General features: G+C 40.3%; 1 long non-coding RNA gene across 1 annotated transcript; it reads left to right on the plus strand.

Annotated features, from left to right (window-relative positions):
• The first annotated feature begins 10394 nt into the window (after positions 1-10394).
• On the plus strand, positions 10395-14000 carry LOC118163262. The gene is made up of 2 exons (XR_004748953.1): positions 10395-11953; positions 12822-14000. It is a non-coding gene; the product is annotated as an uncharacterized LOC118163262 (long non-coding RNA).
• The last annotated feature ends 1149 nt before the right edge of the window (positions 14001-15149 follow it).

Raw genomic sequence — 15149 nt, forward strand, 5'->3', positions numbered from 1 at the left:
ATATTTAATAATTCCTTCTTAATACAGCCCTCCCATATCCCTGCTCAGAATATTCAAGGTCACCAAGTGCTGTTCAAAGGCATGGAATAGTAAAAGCTATGCTCTGAATGCTATCGCATACTGCATGTTGTTCATCTCATGGGTTGCCTTCAAGGACGCCCCATGACAGCATATAATAATACTCAAATACTCAATAATACTGACATACTCAAATGGCTTCCTTGTTATATGAGTACAAGAAACAACTTTTTTTTTTTTTTTTAATTTTAACTGAAGTACGTATTTCCTATTGATAACAATGCCCTCCATCAGCCTACTTTAGTATAAGCAAAGTTTAATCAACAGCTTTACTACAGCCCCTCTCCTCCCCCTGGGTCTGGCTCTGAGCTCAGGCATGGTGGCTTTCTCTCATTTGCCCATTGCTGGAGAGGTCTGTCTTTTTGTTCTTCTTAGAAATGGACGGTGAGCTACAATCTTTATTTTGGGATCAGTTAAGGAGATAAATGTAAGATAGTCTCCAGCCTTTGAGTTTACAATGTCACTCAAAGGTAAAAATCATCAGAAGCATGTAAGTAATACTGGCTCCAAATTTAAGGAAACTGGGGTACTTAGAAGCCTAGATTTCACTTGTAGTCATTGATACCTAGACTTGGTGAATTTTTTGCTGTACCCAAATGTAGACATTTCTCCCACACTCTAATTGTAGGACAGTGCAGACAAGCTTACACTTGTCTTCCTCAAGGCACAAAGCCCTTTTCAGCAATGGTTTCATTTCATATTTATAGACTAGACATTCTATTTATTTTATCTGATTTTCCACTTTCAAACTGTGCTGGTGTATATCCTTTATAGTTCTGGGTGTTGTTCCATCAAGGAGCTGAATCAGTACAAGAGTGTTCCCTGTCACTCTTCCTTGGGTAGCTCCCTGTACGATTCATGCAACCTATTTTGCCTCCTGTTTTGGTCAACTCCTCCACTTTTCACTTTTTAAATGGTGTTCCAAGTTTTAGTGATATTTGGTATTTGTAGCCATGCTGGCCTTACTTTTATTTTGTTTTTGTTGTTGTTTTGATTCCCTGTTCCAGCTAATCTGCTATCAAAGCTGTGCTTGAAAAATGGGCAGATAAACTCATTCTACTAAGTAACTGTAGGCCTTTTCTTATGGTTTCACTTACAGAGAGCTGTCTTATAGAAACACCAGTTTTCATAATGGGCAACTTTTTCCATGTTGACTTTGCAAGTAATGGTTGAGAAAGTGCAGAGACCTCTTCTCTGCCTATAAATCCACCAAATGAATCTTTCTTAGCCTCTTCTGAGATCTTACTACACTAGACTTAAACTACATGGTAAAACCCAACCACTGAAGATTTATGAAGCTTGGGTAATGGTAATTTATTGGCTTCAGTGTTCTTGCTTATTTATAAAGCAGTCTGGTGAAGGAGAATCATTCACACTTTATTACTCTTCCTTGAACAATGAAGTTTTTACTTCTGAAGCATTGTTTTTCTTTTTGGTTTAAAAAAACACCCAGAATTTCCCTTAATTTGACACAACAGAAAATTGCTCTGAGAAACTTTGAATTCCTTTTTAATAACTACAAAATTCACAGTCCAATATTACAATCTAATAACTGTGGGATGAAAAGTTGAAAACAGAATGATCATGAATAAAAGTCATTAATGAGATGCATTAACTGCATTTTTCTACAATAAGGTAGATATTTTTGACTGCATCTTCACAAATAATCCTAATTTCAGTAGATACGCTGCTATTACCAGTACCTCAACAAAACCATAGAAACTGTTATGAGAACAGCAGAATTTATTTAAAACCGGGCATCTATGAGTTTGTGTCCTGACACATACACCAGTGCAAAACTGCTAGTGCATCTCCATGTCTCCATGTCCTTCTTACCAGCTTTATTGGACAAGAGAGAAGACAGGCGACGCTAGTCTGCAGCTGTATGTGTACGGGTTCATTAGCTGTCTCAGGCTCACTGGTGTATATATAGTGGCTGAGTTTTGCCTGCCTTTTTCTTAATGGAAAGCACTAATTTTGGTCTTTCTTCTCTCTCCAGCTGCCAGATCTCTGAAACTTATAAAAATATAATTATCTGTGAGACTTCAGCCCTTCTTTCAAAATTGGTTAAAATTAGCTAAAGAAAAAATTCACTAAAGGGAGCTGACAGACAGGAAATCAGCCCAAAAATACTTCAGCCATCATGTCAGTTCTGTGTGTCATGGGTAGCTGTTAATTTAATACCACATTTCTCCTAGGCTGGCCTGTTGGGATAGCTATGCTGGTGTCCAGAAGGTATGATTACTCTGCGCCTGTTTTAGTGAGGAGCTCCTTGGAAATGTTCAAATGTGTCCCTCGACTCTGATCATCATTGCACTCTCAGAGGGGACTCAGCAACCCAGGGTTTTCAGTTTGTTGTGAATTTAGGGGCACATCAATTGGCCTGTGCAAGGCAGGTGGGGCTTGCTTGTGGCCAAGGGCTTTAGAAATGGAAAGGAGGTTGTACCAGTGTGGGACTCCCCTCTGGAGAGAAATCTGTGCCTTCAGTGAGCACTCACCCTCTGTGAACAAACTGGTGTTCTCCGTCATGGGCAGAAATAACAGACCAAAGCTAATGGAGTAAGGCCTTCCCCATGCTCCAGCTGCATTTTTGTCTGAGACACAGTCTGTCTCTTAAGTTCTGATCCCATGTAGAGTTAGGGTGAGTTCAGGTGTGTAGTAACTGCTGCATCTTAGGTACAGCACCCCTGTGTGTCAGGCCCTGTTGCCCTGATAACATATCATCTTGCACAGGCTCTATTGCAGAGATAGCTTTCCATGCGTGGGGGGGTTACCAATTTTAGGCCTACTGCTGCAAAAGACCCATATGCCTGGATTTAATTTTTTTCCTGGGAGCACTTCTGTTGGAGTCAGCAGGCATCTTCATCTATGCAGAGTAAGGCTGCATAGGTTGGCCTGGTTAAGGTCTTCTGCAAGGTTTATTCAACACCCCATGCCTGTAAAGACACCCTAGCTGCTATTCCGTTGGTATAAAGGAGAGAATGGTGTTACTGCCCTTCTCAAGGTGTCCTGTAGTGCTGAAGACTTTTTATTTGTATATATATATTTTTTAATTTCTATTGCACAGTGCAATTTGGTGAAGGGGTTTCAGAGAGAGCCCTAAACTAGTTAGCTTGTCAATATTATAAGTAATATTGTTGCACAGAGCTCAGCTGGATAAATTATCAATGTGCAGCATAGACATACCCTAAATTTCTAGTATGGTTACCTCGGTGACACTTTTTCAAACCACAGCTTAGCAAAAAAATATGATTTTTTTCCCCTCCCAGATACTGTGCTAGGAAAACTTGCATATATTTTGCTTTTTTTATTATCATACTATTCTTTCCTTTCAATTCTTAACCTGATGGCCTAATTTTATTTCATTCATTTTTTTTCTTTTGTATCCTCTCATTCATCTGAGCCTGAATCCTCAGTAACCAAAACTGTTTCAGCCGGGATATGGAAGATACCATCTCTGCATAATAAATATTTTTTCAGTTCCTTCATGATGGAAGACTAGACAAGAGCAGAAAAGGAATGGAGGTTAAACATTATGTCCCTATATAAATCTATGCAGTTCTGAACACACTCTCGACCAGGACACAGTAGGATTTTCAAAAAGCTCAGAAAAGGGCAAAAAGCATGATAGGTGTAGTTTTTATAGCAGGAGAATAAGTCGCATTCTTCAGTCTAGGGGAGAAAAAGTGGCTATGGAGAGACAGGTGTGTGGTGCCATGAAGGCCTGCTGTGGAGAACATGGAGAAAGTGTATAAGAAACTGCCATGGGCAACCACAACACAAGAATATCCAGTGGAATTCACTGGGGAGCAGGTTTAAAGGTCTTTGGGGAATAACCTATCTTGCAGTGATTGGAAAGTTAGTGAAGCTCATTGCTACAGCATGTCAGCAAGACCAAAAGGCATCAAAATGGAATTAGATGGTGTGGATGAAGGTAATAACCTTGATAGTAGCTTAGCAATGATTAAGGAATTTAGTGGGTGGAAATCAGGAGGAAAAGGACGCATTATTCGTTGTAAAGGCAAAATAAGACATTATTGTCCTTTGTTCTTTTAGGTTCTAAGATGACTCTATCTGTGATGGCAAAAATAGCAGTTTACACAGCGTAGGTTCTTAAGCTAAAGCATAAAACATTACTGGCTAAGGTGTATTTGTTCACTTAGTCTCTCAGAGGAAGAATTGCATCATAACTGTACCAATTTTGGAAAGTCTGTAGGAAAATGAGAACTGCCATAGTATGTCAGAGACTGATGCCTACCCTGACATACCTCCCCCTACCATCAGGTGCTTAGGGAATTCCTGAGATGAAAGTTACATCAGGATTGCTTTGTTTAATCTATTACAGTGGCTATTTTAAATCCCTGTAAATTGGGAATAAGGACAGGGAAAAAATGAGATACAGCCAAGTTTATAGGAATGCATATGAGGCTTCAGTTCAGCAGCTGTTTAAATATCCTGGTTAAGGTTTCCTTTCAAGCAACTTACTAAGGAGAAGGTGTTTTTACAAGGAGATTCTTGGTTCAGTAGAGAAAGGACTACACTCAGTATTTGTTGGTCTTATGTGGCTAACTCCTGTACAACTAGTTTTCTGTGGCATTTAATTGCTACATGGTGATTTTTTCTTCCTGGATGCACTATCCGAAGAATTTGAGGAATGAATGAAGTAAAAATCATGGATCATTAGCATTTTCCATGCTCTGAAGTGGTATGAGGCAAAGTTTTAAGCTTATAATTCATATATGGATTTTGGAGTTGTTTTCATGTTTGGTGGAGTAAATACAAAGGCTTTGGGATCAGATTGTTTCTGCTCAGCTGAATGCTCATTCTGGGGCAGAGCAATTACCAGAAGCTGGACTGCAGGCAGCAAAAATCAGATGGCCTGCAATACACAGTCTGGAGTTGGCTAGAAAGATAACATGACTGACATAAGAAATCTGATCCCTGATCTTCGTTATGTGTTAGAAGCAAAAATAGTGTTATTTTTTCTAGAAGAGTTTGTTCTGGCTCTGCCTTTATACCTGGCAGAGAGGCAGTAACTCCGAGGCACAAATCAGAAACTCCCACACACAGCCCTTGATTGCTTCTTTTTCAACTCACCATGCAACTGCCATATGTGAATCTAGCAAGTGACACTTCCTAATGTAAAGCACTATCACTTTCTTCAAAGTACAAGCTTAAATAGACTGTATGATTGTGTAAATGTAATCAATAGCAAGTACAGAATGTGAAGAAGGATGGACTTCTAATAGGACAAGCGCTCTCTTACTAATAACAAATGCTAGTTACTGATACCGGTGGCAAAAGGCCAAGAATTTATATGCCACAGAAACCTGGATTCCTGAGTGTGCAAAATAAAACCTAGCGAACAAAGGATATATTGAAATTCTCTGCTATGGCAGTCAGGTGGACCACATTCTTCTCTCTTTTCATCATCTGCCTATCCTGCTACTGAGATTGTCAACATACAGCTCAGGGCAGAGCAGCAGGTAATCCTATCTGATTCTTAGTGCATTTTTTCCAGTATCTTAAGACCCATTTTTCCTGCATCCTCTCAGCATTCCAGCAATATATGTATAACAAACAGAGTGAAGAAAAAAGTGAGGAGGCCTGGGAATGCCTGTCTTAGTCTTCTCCACATTGAAACAACCGTGCTGCTTCAGAAAAGATCCAGAGCTACATATGCAGGCACTGCAGGGCTGAGCAAGATGGATTTGGGTCTGGATCTCCAAAGCACTGACAGGTAAATTACAAAGGGCAGAATCTTCATTACTAGTGATTTAGGAGGCATAAAGAGACACAACTTGATTTGTGGATCCCAAGCGGAATTTTCAAGGCTGACAATTAATAATATGAAATCGACTTGTAAACTGAATGAATCTGACACAGGGTCATGGAGAGAAAATTAAATTTGGAAGCACCAGTGCCATTTTTCTAGTCACTTGTGAGAACACTATGGAACTGTACTTGCAGATACCTTCCTACTTCTCTCCTCCTTCTGTGCTTCTCTCCTGCCCTCCCACCCCAAAATTCAAACCTTTCTCTGGGGATTTAAGTATTTAACTTCTTAATCTTGTAATCTGAAGTAACAAGACAGTTGGGTGACATTTTACAAGACGAAAACCGTTGAGTCAGCCTCTCATAACTTCACAACTGTTAAAATCCCCACATGACTAATCTCTAATTCCCTGCAGTCTACTGCAAATAAAATCATGTATTGAGCTGTGCTACTTTAATATCCCAAATAAAGCTCCCACACGACTTCCAGTTCGGCTCAGAGCTTGGTTAGCCTAATACCATGGTGATGTTTATACCGATCGCAGACTGCTTTAAATAAAACGCTCCCCATAAACGTTTGTGGAAGATTATATTAAGATAAACAGTCCATAAAATCTCTTTAAAAATGCAGGGTGTCTGGCCTCCAGCAGAATGGTATTTAGCAAGATTAAGCCACAAAAGCACTTCTGAAAGTGTATCTTTAGTTCTTCACAAACGAAGGACTATTCTGAAAAAAAGATTCTTCTGCCTATGCTGATTTTCAGCCCCATCCTTTCCAAGTTATATCCAAAGGGTCCTTTGGGAAGCAGCTTTCTCGGTTTGTTCACCAGGCGCAGGTTCCTGGGCCCAGGAGATCTCATTTGCTCCAATTCCTTTCTAAGTAGCAGGTTATATTAGGAGATATGCGACATTTGTGCTCTCACATAGTTTCTCCATTAGGCTGCAAAGTGATGGGGTGATTTCTGAGTTGGAGGCAAATGAAGAGACAGCAAGAATCAAGCCTGTGCCTGTGCAGAGAAAAGAGGAGGCACAGTCCATGCTTATTTTCAATGGCATTTAACCCAGAGGTGGCCACGGCGCAGTTTCTGGGCATCCTGGGTTTTGCAAGTCATTGAAGTTCAGCTGTTCTGCACAGCACATGAGCTCCTTCCTTGTGCAAGAGCAAAGCATGGTTCCTCTGCTGGCTTTTGGAGGGACCGGTAGCACCCTGGGTAAGAGCTGAGGAGGGCTGGGGCTCTCCAGGCCCTCAGATGCAGAGAGGTTAGGGGATGGATCCTGGCTGTCAGACCCAGAGGTGTTTGGGGGTGAAGCCCTGGCTGGGGGAGGCAGAGAGAACAGTAGGAGGCTGGCACATGCTACATGAAGGTTTTGCTATATGGCTTGCCTGCTAGATCATGAAGGCTGGCCCTTTCTTTCACTTGCCTTTCAAAGGGTAGTGGAAAAATGGTGGCATATTTTAGCTCTGTAATGCATACTCTGTTTTAAAAAATGCATTACATCTCTGCTAGAGGTTGTGTTTCACTTACACTGTGGTTTAAACACTTAGTAAGAAACTTGAGCGTTACCAATTACTGTGCTGAGGAAGCTTCCAGCATGCAGTCAGAGCTGCACTGGATATGACATGAGGCCTTGCATGTTTCTCTTCATTTAGCAAGCACTGTGACTTGAAGGATAACCTGTGCCACTGTGGATTTTCATGGTATTTTTATTGTCTGAGGAGTGAATTGCACAAAGGGAGATCTCTGAAGTGGTGTGTGATGTATGGCCTCCGTGACCACCATCAGCAGTATGTTCCCATTATGAGGTGGGAAAGGGAAATGCAAATAAAATGTTTCTCTCCTTGGAAAGGGCTCTGAACTGCCTGAATCAGAGGGGACAGGCTGCAGCTGCTTGCTGGAGAGCATCCAGGTCAAATGCAGGGCTCTCCTCTACCCATGCAGTGGAGAGCACAATCTGCCTTTTTACTTTCTGACTTGTGGTACAAATTCACAGAGCCTGCTTACCAGCTGGCAACACAAAGACATGGATCCTGCCCTGCCTGGAGGGGAGAATCTGCATAAAATTAATTAAACTTGGCACCTAGCAGCAGAGAAGCCAAAAAGGCATTGACTGTGATTCCAACTCCATCTCTGCTCCCCACTGTGGTCCCTTTGCATCAGGCTGGTAAAGGGGGACCACACAGCCCTGTTCACCATGTGCAGCTGCTCTGACCTGCAGCAACATGCTGCTGCGGAGCAGTTGGCCCAGCAGCTGTCATGGTCTCTGCATGGATGATGACTTTTATAAGGAGTGGAAAGATGTCAGGGCTTTTGTCTATGTGACCTGCCCTGCTGTGCAGACTACAACCAATGTGCGGTGCTGAGATGCAGGTAAGGTTATAAGCATGCAGACACGTGCAAGCACATTCATTGGGTTAGTTACAAGAGGGAATTTATTTTTTAGGACATATGTTGATTTCTGATGATTGTCACACATACCGGCTGACAGTGGGCTTTCACCTCCTGGTAACAGACAAGACTCCTGACCTGTCCAGGTGGCAGCAGGGTTTTCTTTCACTGCTCTTCTTTGGGATGCTGCTTCAGCATTTTGTCCTGGCAGCCCACCTGACTACAGTCCCCAATGGGAATTGCTTTGCCACTTGCAAGCTATCTTGCCACAGCTCTGTAGACAAACAAGGCAGGCAGCAGGAATATAGCCTAGCCCCCATTAGAGCTGGAGAAGAGCACTTCTCAAATGAGATATAAAAGCCTTGGGAATTATCTCTGCCATGTCACTGTTTCCCTGCATAACAGGTCCCAGCTTAATGGCAATTGTGAAATGCTGAGAGAAATGATAAGTACCTACAGAAAGAAAGGAAAAACTTCAAAGGCTGAAGTGGTGTAAACATTTTCATTCTAATTTTGTGTCCTTTGGCCTTTTTTTTTTTTTTTTTTTTTTTTCCCACTCATTTTTTTGAGACCATTTATGTTGCCAGTGAAAATCTCCTAACTTGCTCTTATTCCTAGAAGTAAATATAGTCTAATTGGAACAACACTGGTCAGATATTTCTAGTTAGAAGCTGAATGAAAAAGGAAAATTCTTTTATATGTATATATATGTATATGTATATATATGTGTGTGTGTGTGTATAAAACAAGCTTTGGTGCATGCTACCCTCTGGCTTTTTAACAGCTAAAATAGCTTAGAACAGGAATAAATTATTTGGTGTGAATATATTCTTGGAAGAACACAATCTTGAGGTTCCCTAAGATCTGAAGATACTTTATATGTGGTGTTTTATTACCTGTTTATTACCATTTTGTGCGACATCAGGATTTTAGGCCTGTGTGATTTCAGTTCCTACGCTTAAAGAAGACAATTGAAATCTTGGCTTTCATTTAGAGAGACTTCTAGCAGTGGCAGTTACAACTGAAGTTTAGGGACCAAGTGTGTATCTTATTGACTTCATGCCATAGTCACAAGAGTTGCAGGCTGCCCCCTGCAGCTCAGTGAGTTCATGCAAAGAAACACGTTTTCACCATTATGTGTTGTTTTCCCTACCCCAGAGGGTAGGAACCCTGCACTTCACTTCTGCTTCATGTCCCTCCAAAAAAACAAGGACTTCCCGTGGCTGGTCCTCACCTTTTGCTCTACATTGTCCACAAAGCTTGTGAAGTTAAATAAAGCTGCCGAGCTTCATGCATTTATTTTGACTGATTGATCCTTGACTTCTGGAGTCATGCTATTTCATATTACTTTCACATGACTATTTTTAAAAAGTAAGATTCTAATGCTGATGGCTACATAGCAGTGTTTGAGAACATAAACTCATCAACATCAAAAATGCGAAGACAAATCTCCTTGGAATTCATAATTATTTAAAAAACTATTCTGTTTCTAAGGCAGTCTGATGAGGAACTGATTCACTAATTTTGAATGCTAATGGCTGGCAAGTACTGGTGAGAAGGTTGGGTACACGCTGCAATGAATCAGACATGGCTGAGTTTAATGCTGATCAGAATGACATATATTTATTTTATATATATAATATATATATATTATTTTTTTATATGTGATGTATGTATTTAATACTATCAGAATAGATCTAGAAATGTTAAGGAAAGCTGCTGCACATTTAGGTTTTATTGCAGGAAAATCTGTTATGCTACAGAGAATCTTTTCAGCTAGTGAAGCACGTGAGATATCTTCATAGTGTTTAGCCAAGCTTGCAAGAGAGGTGAAGATGGAGAAGAAGAAATTAGTATTGTACCTACATTTCTTGGGGCAGCTAAATGGTGAGGTGAGACATCTCCTTTTGTTCTTGCCTGGGACTGTATTTGGGCTAAGGCATATGCCTATACAGCTCTGAGTTTCTGGTATTTTTGAGTGCTGCTTTTTAAAATTCCTTTTAGAGTTTGCACATGCTTTTACCTGATACTTTTGCAAGCACACAGTGTCAAAGGCATGCAAATTAAAGTTTCTTCAAGTTTTTTATTTATTTATTTTATTTTATTTTATTTTATTTTTATAATTTTTCTTTAAAATACCAATAGAAAATACTGCAAGGAAATCCCACCTTGTGAAGTCTACTTTGACCCATTTGCTGTTTCCTGATATATTTGGTGAGGAACTACTACGAAGCATCCAATCACATCAAAGTGTGTTTTCCAGCAATATCATGCAAAGGATCTCAAGCAGAGATAAATGTGCCTGCTTTTTGTGTTAAGATTAACAACATGGAATAGCAGCCTCTCCACAATAGAAGACTCTTTTATATTTTTCCCACATTTCTACATTTCTCTGAAATGTAGACAGCCATACTTCCGAATATGTTTGAGGTAAGTGTTGTTAGAAGCAGTAACCTACCTGGGTGTGAATGTGGTACATACTGTACACAGGTTGCACAGATTAGTTTATCCTTAATTTTAGGGTAAATTTTGTAGTGTAGAAACACAGTCTGAAGCAATTCATGGAGAATTCATTCTTGTGATTGATGGACTTAACTATCCTACTATCCTTTACTTACTTTATCCTACTATGTGGAATAGGGCCTCAGGTGAGGGTCCCCAAAATGTTCCAACATGCAAAGATTAGGTCAAGTGTGGGACCAAGGGGTGGATACTCTTTGTGGTGATGACTGTGGTAAGTCTTACAACTTAAGAGCAGAAAAATTGTATTTTTGGGAAATCAGGTGCTCCTAAGGCTTGGAGGAGGGTTATACAGATGTTATCCTACCAGAGCTTTCCAGGAAGAAGACTTGAGTGTGCAGTACTTCTTGCAATCAGTTGTCTGCTCAAGAAGGGTCTTGGAGATGCCATATGTACTGCATTCTGTTAAAAGTAGGTCTGAGTATTTATCATGGCAATAGTGGAGAGGCAGTAAAATGAGTTTAAATAGAAGCTATTTTAGTGGATATTCCTATTTGGCTGCTGCTGCTACTGGAAGAAAGGTGGCTGAAAGATAACACAGATGGCACAGCAGCCTGTCAGCTACCTTTCTTCATTAACTTAGACTGCAATAAAACACAGCTTTTTAAAACAAAGTTCAAGTAGCCAGAGCCTCTCTGCGGAAATTAATTTCCTCTGGAAGCTAGTTTCACGTAACTCATCACCTACTTCACTGAACATTATTCAGCCCTGTCAGTAGTGACAGAAGTGCTTGACAGAGCTGCTGAAAACTGGGTCATGTGGTGGATAAAACATAGCCTGCTTCCCCGAGCTGCTTTTAGTGTGGACCTCCTGAGACTGCAGTAAATAATAAATACCTGCAGGCCACTGTGGGCACTTGGTGCAATGTTGCAGAACTCATCTTTGGTCCACGAGAGGAGGAGATCCTGTAATAACATAAACCTACGAAGTAGGTCTTCACAAATAAACTTTTGGCTGCCTGTCTCTGTTTATTACTCTGAGCTGTTACTGTGCTGATTTTTTTCCTGATAATGTGTAGGTGTATACTCTTGCACAATGCAGTTTCTACCCATGTGGATCTATTTTCCAGCTTAGGGGCTTCTTTTGAGGGCTTTGCTGGTGTGGTGGTAGCAGCTGTTGGTTGTCTGTGCCTCACTAACCCTGCTAACAAGAGGAGCAGTCACACAGTGAGGACACCGTTGCACTGCTCCTGGGTAAGCACTCAGCTATGCATGCATAAAAGGAGGAGACGTTTGGCTGTGAGAGCAGCAGAGGCTGCCAGAACAGCCATTTCATGTCTCTCCCATATGAAAAGATTGTGGACTACATGGAAGTTAATGGCTTTAAGAATTCTTTATTAAAAGTGCAAAGTGGTGTTGTTACAGGCTTTTAAAAAGTAATGTATTTTACTTGAAAGGCAACCTTCAAAGGACTAAAAAAAAAAGAAAAAAGAAAATTGCGATCTACTTTTTTTTTGTGGTATATATGTGTCTCTTCCTTCCCCTTCTCTTTCCCTCTCGCTTTCCCTTCCTCCCATTCCTCCTTAGAAAGGTTAGGAATTTTCCCACTTACTGTTTAACAACTTGTTATCTAGCCTCTAAATGTTGGATTTAAGTGCTTCCTTTCACTGGACGAAGCAAGGCACTGAATCATTAACAAGGATGTCTTTTATGCTGAATGTTTGTTAGTGATTGATGTTAAACAGCTGTTAAAAAAAAAATAATAAGATATCTTCTTTACTGAAATACTTATCCTGCTATTTTCCTCTGTAAAAATATTTTCGGACAACTCTATCCACATGCATTTTTCTTTTTTTTCTGTCAGAGTTTATTCCTTAAGAATTTTTACTCTTTCCTACCTCACCATTCTGCTTGGATGGCTTCATAGTGATAGGAGGCAACATCTGCATGGTCCCAAAGGTGAAGTTGTGCATTATGACTGAGTCTTACAGCTGCCAAAGGCTGTGATCCTACTGCAGCTTGTCCTGCCTACCCTAGCCCTCTCACTCAGCTCTGCATTCTTGTGTTGGCTCTGTAGCATGTAAAACATTTTACTGAGTCAACTTTGCTCCTATCCTGGCAGACAGCTCAGTTCCTTTTTCTGAGATAATCTGCAGCTGGTTTAGTGGCTAGTATCCATTCCTGGAGGCTCCTGACAAGCACTAGAGCCGGTGCAAGGCAACCAAAATAGTGTGTACAAGAGTGATATAAGGGGTGTATAACTTCCCCTTTCAGCATTGGTGGCGAGATGTTGGATGGGCTCAGCCACCCTGTGCTGTTTCTCCGAGGCCAAGTCATGCATCACTTGAGCCATAGCAGCTCACCATACGTGAACTCTCAGCATGTTCCAGGAATCAAAGTAGAAATAGAAATTCACATAAAAAATCTGAAGGCTCAGGTGAAATGAATGATCCTGCTGTCTCTTGAACTGCATTTCATCAGGATGAGGGACACGCTTACAGCAATTATTCTCTTGTAGTGGTGTATCCCCATGGTGTAGATGGGTTTATTCCTTTAGGAGATTTCTCCAGGTAAACAGAGATGTGGATTTGGGCCTTACACTGTGTCTCAGGAGAGAAAGAAAAAAATATTTTTGTCTGTCTACAGACCTTGAGGTTTTGGACAGTGATTGTTTCATGGTTAGCCTTGAGGTGACACTGGTTAGAGAAAAATGAAGAGGAGAACTGCCAGTGTTGGAAGAGGAAGAATGGATTTACAAATTCAAATTGCAAAAGTTTGCAGAGATGTGAATGATAACACCAGTGGATCAGATCACATTAGTCTTGCCCTGATATCAGCATTTCATCCCCATTACCTAGCAGCTATATCCAGGAGTCTCCCAGTTCCCTCAGTACAAGCAAGCAAAGAAGCAAATCCATGCAGGAGAATAGCGATCCCTCTGGGGAAAACACACCTTTGTTAGGCTTCCATCTTGGTTGGTGCTACACAAAAGAAAAAAGCAGAAAGAGCTTTAATAGCAGAATAGAGAGCTCCAGCAGGCTTAGCAGCATGAACATTATGTTGGTAGATGGGCACTGTTGTCTTTAATAGGTTATCTTTTTCCATTAGAACACTGTTTAAATTTTTAAGTGGTGCACAAGATCATAAGGGCTTTTACCATGTGGGTTCTGATTTTCATGTGGGTTTAGAATGTGTGAGAGAAGCTAATGCATTAAGAACTACTCATGAATCTCCTCTATTTCCAGACATCCCCTGGGAACTATTGATGGTCATTTCATCTTTCTTATGTGACTTTTAAGATCAAAAAAAAATAAAAAATAAAAAATAAAATAATAAAAAAAAAAGGAAATGGTTTTCTGGTTACTTCCCTGTGAAATATCTTACAAAGAAATACCAGGGCTGAAAACAAGAAGTAGAACATAAATTCCAAAGAGCTTAGATTCAACTAAACCCACAGTCAGGTTCCTCAATGTTTATTTTGATTATATGTTCCAAGTAAAGTTAAAAGTCATGGCAAAGAAGTAAATGACAGTTTTTCTATCACAATTTGAATTCAAAGTGCTTAAATATGCACAGTACACTCAGCAATATGACTAGCTTACAGATGGTAGGTGGGGAACCTGCATTCATGAATTATGGGACAAACAAAAGGTCGTTTTTTTCCTATCCCACAGACCTCACATCCATCAGTGTGTCTGACTTGCTTTTTTTCTAATCACAATGATGAATATTCCAAAATTTCTTCCCCCCGGTATTTTACAGTTAATTTCTAATTTGTTTTAAAACTTGTAGATATGAAGAAAGGCTTAGTTGTGTAGAGAAAATGTTTATCACTTTGAAGGTATCTTTGGAAAGCACATAAACCTGAGAAAGAAAGTTAAGCAACTTACCTATTGAAGCAATCGCCTTGAAGTGAGTGGAATTATTTCTCCAGAGAGAATTTGGTCTTAGGAGTCAAATTGTCACTAAACAAAAAGCCAAATCAAGACCAGCAAATTGATTTTGCTTCCAGAGTCTTTCTTCAATGTTTCCCCTAATTAAAAAGTGAAGAATGATGCGATAAATTCAGCTTTTTTGCTCTTCACTGATGCACTCTGCCCTGGAGAAACTCTTCATTATATCCATTTTATTGTCAGGGCTGGGAGGTGGAATGAAGGCCCAAATGTAAAATTTTCAAAGGCGAGCACCTATATTCAGTTTAACTGGAAAAGCAATGGTTTTACAGGTGGTGAACATCTGCATCTTTGCCTATTTCTGGGGAAAGTTGTGTTCACCTTTTATGAGAAGGAGGTCACCTGTTCCTAGATGTGAGCTGTCAGCACTCAGGTCTGCTATCTGGTCTGGGTGACCTAGTAAAACACATACAAAAACTTGTGGTGCAGAGGGAAAATGAGAAGCTATACAAAATGAAAAGATAATAAGTAGCTCACGTCTTTCTTTCTTTCTTGAC

Source organism: Oxyura jamaicensis, chromosome 2, assembly GCF_011077185.1.
Source record: "Oxyura jamaicensis isolate SHBP4307 breed ruddy duck chromosome 2, BPBGC_Ojam_1.0, whole genome shotgun sequence".
Taxonomy (NCBI): domain Eukaryota; kingdom Metazoa; phylum Chordata; class Aves; order Anseriformes; family Anatidae; genus Oxyura; species Oxyura jamaicensis.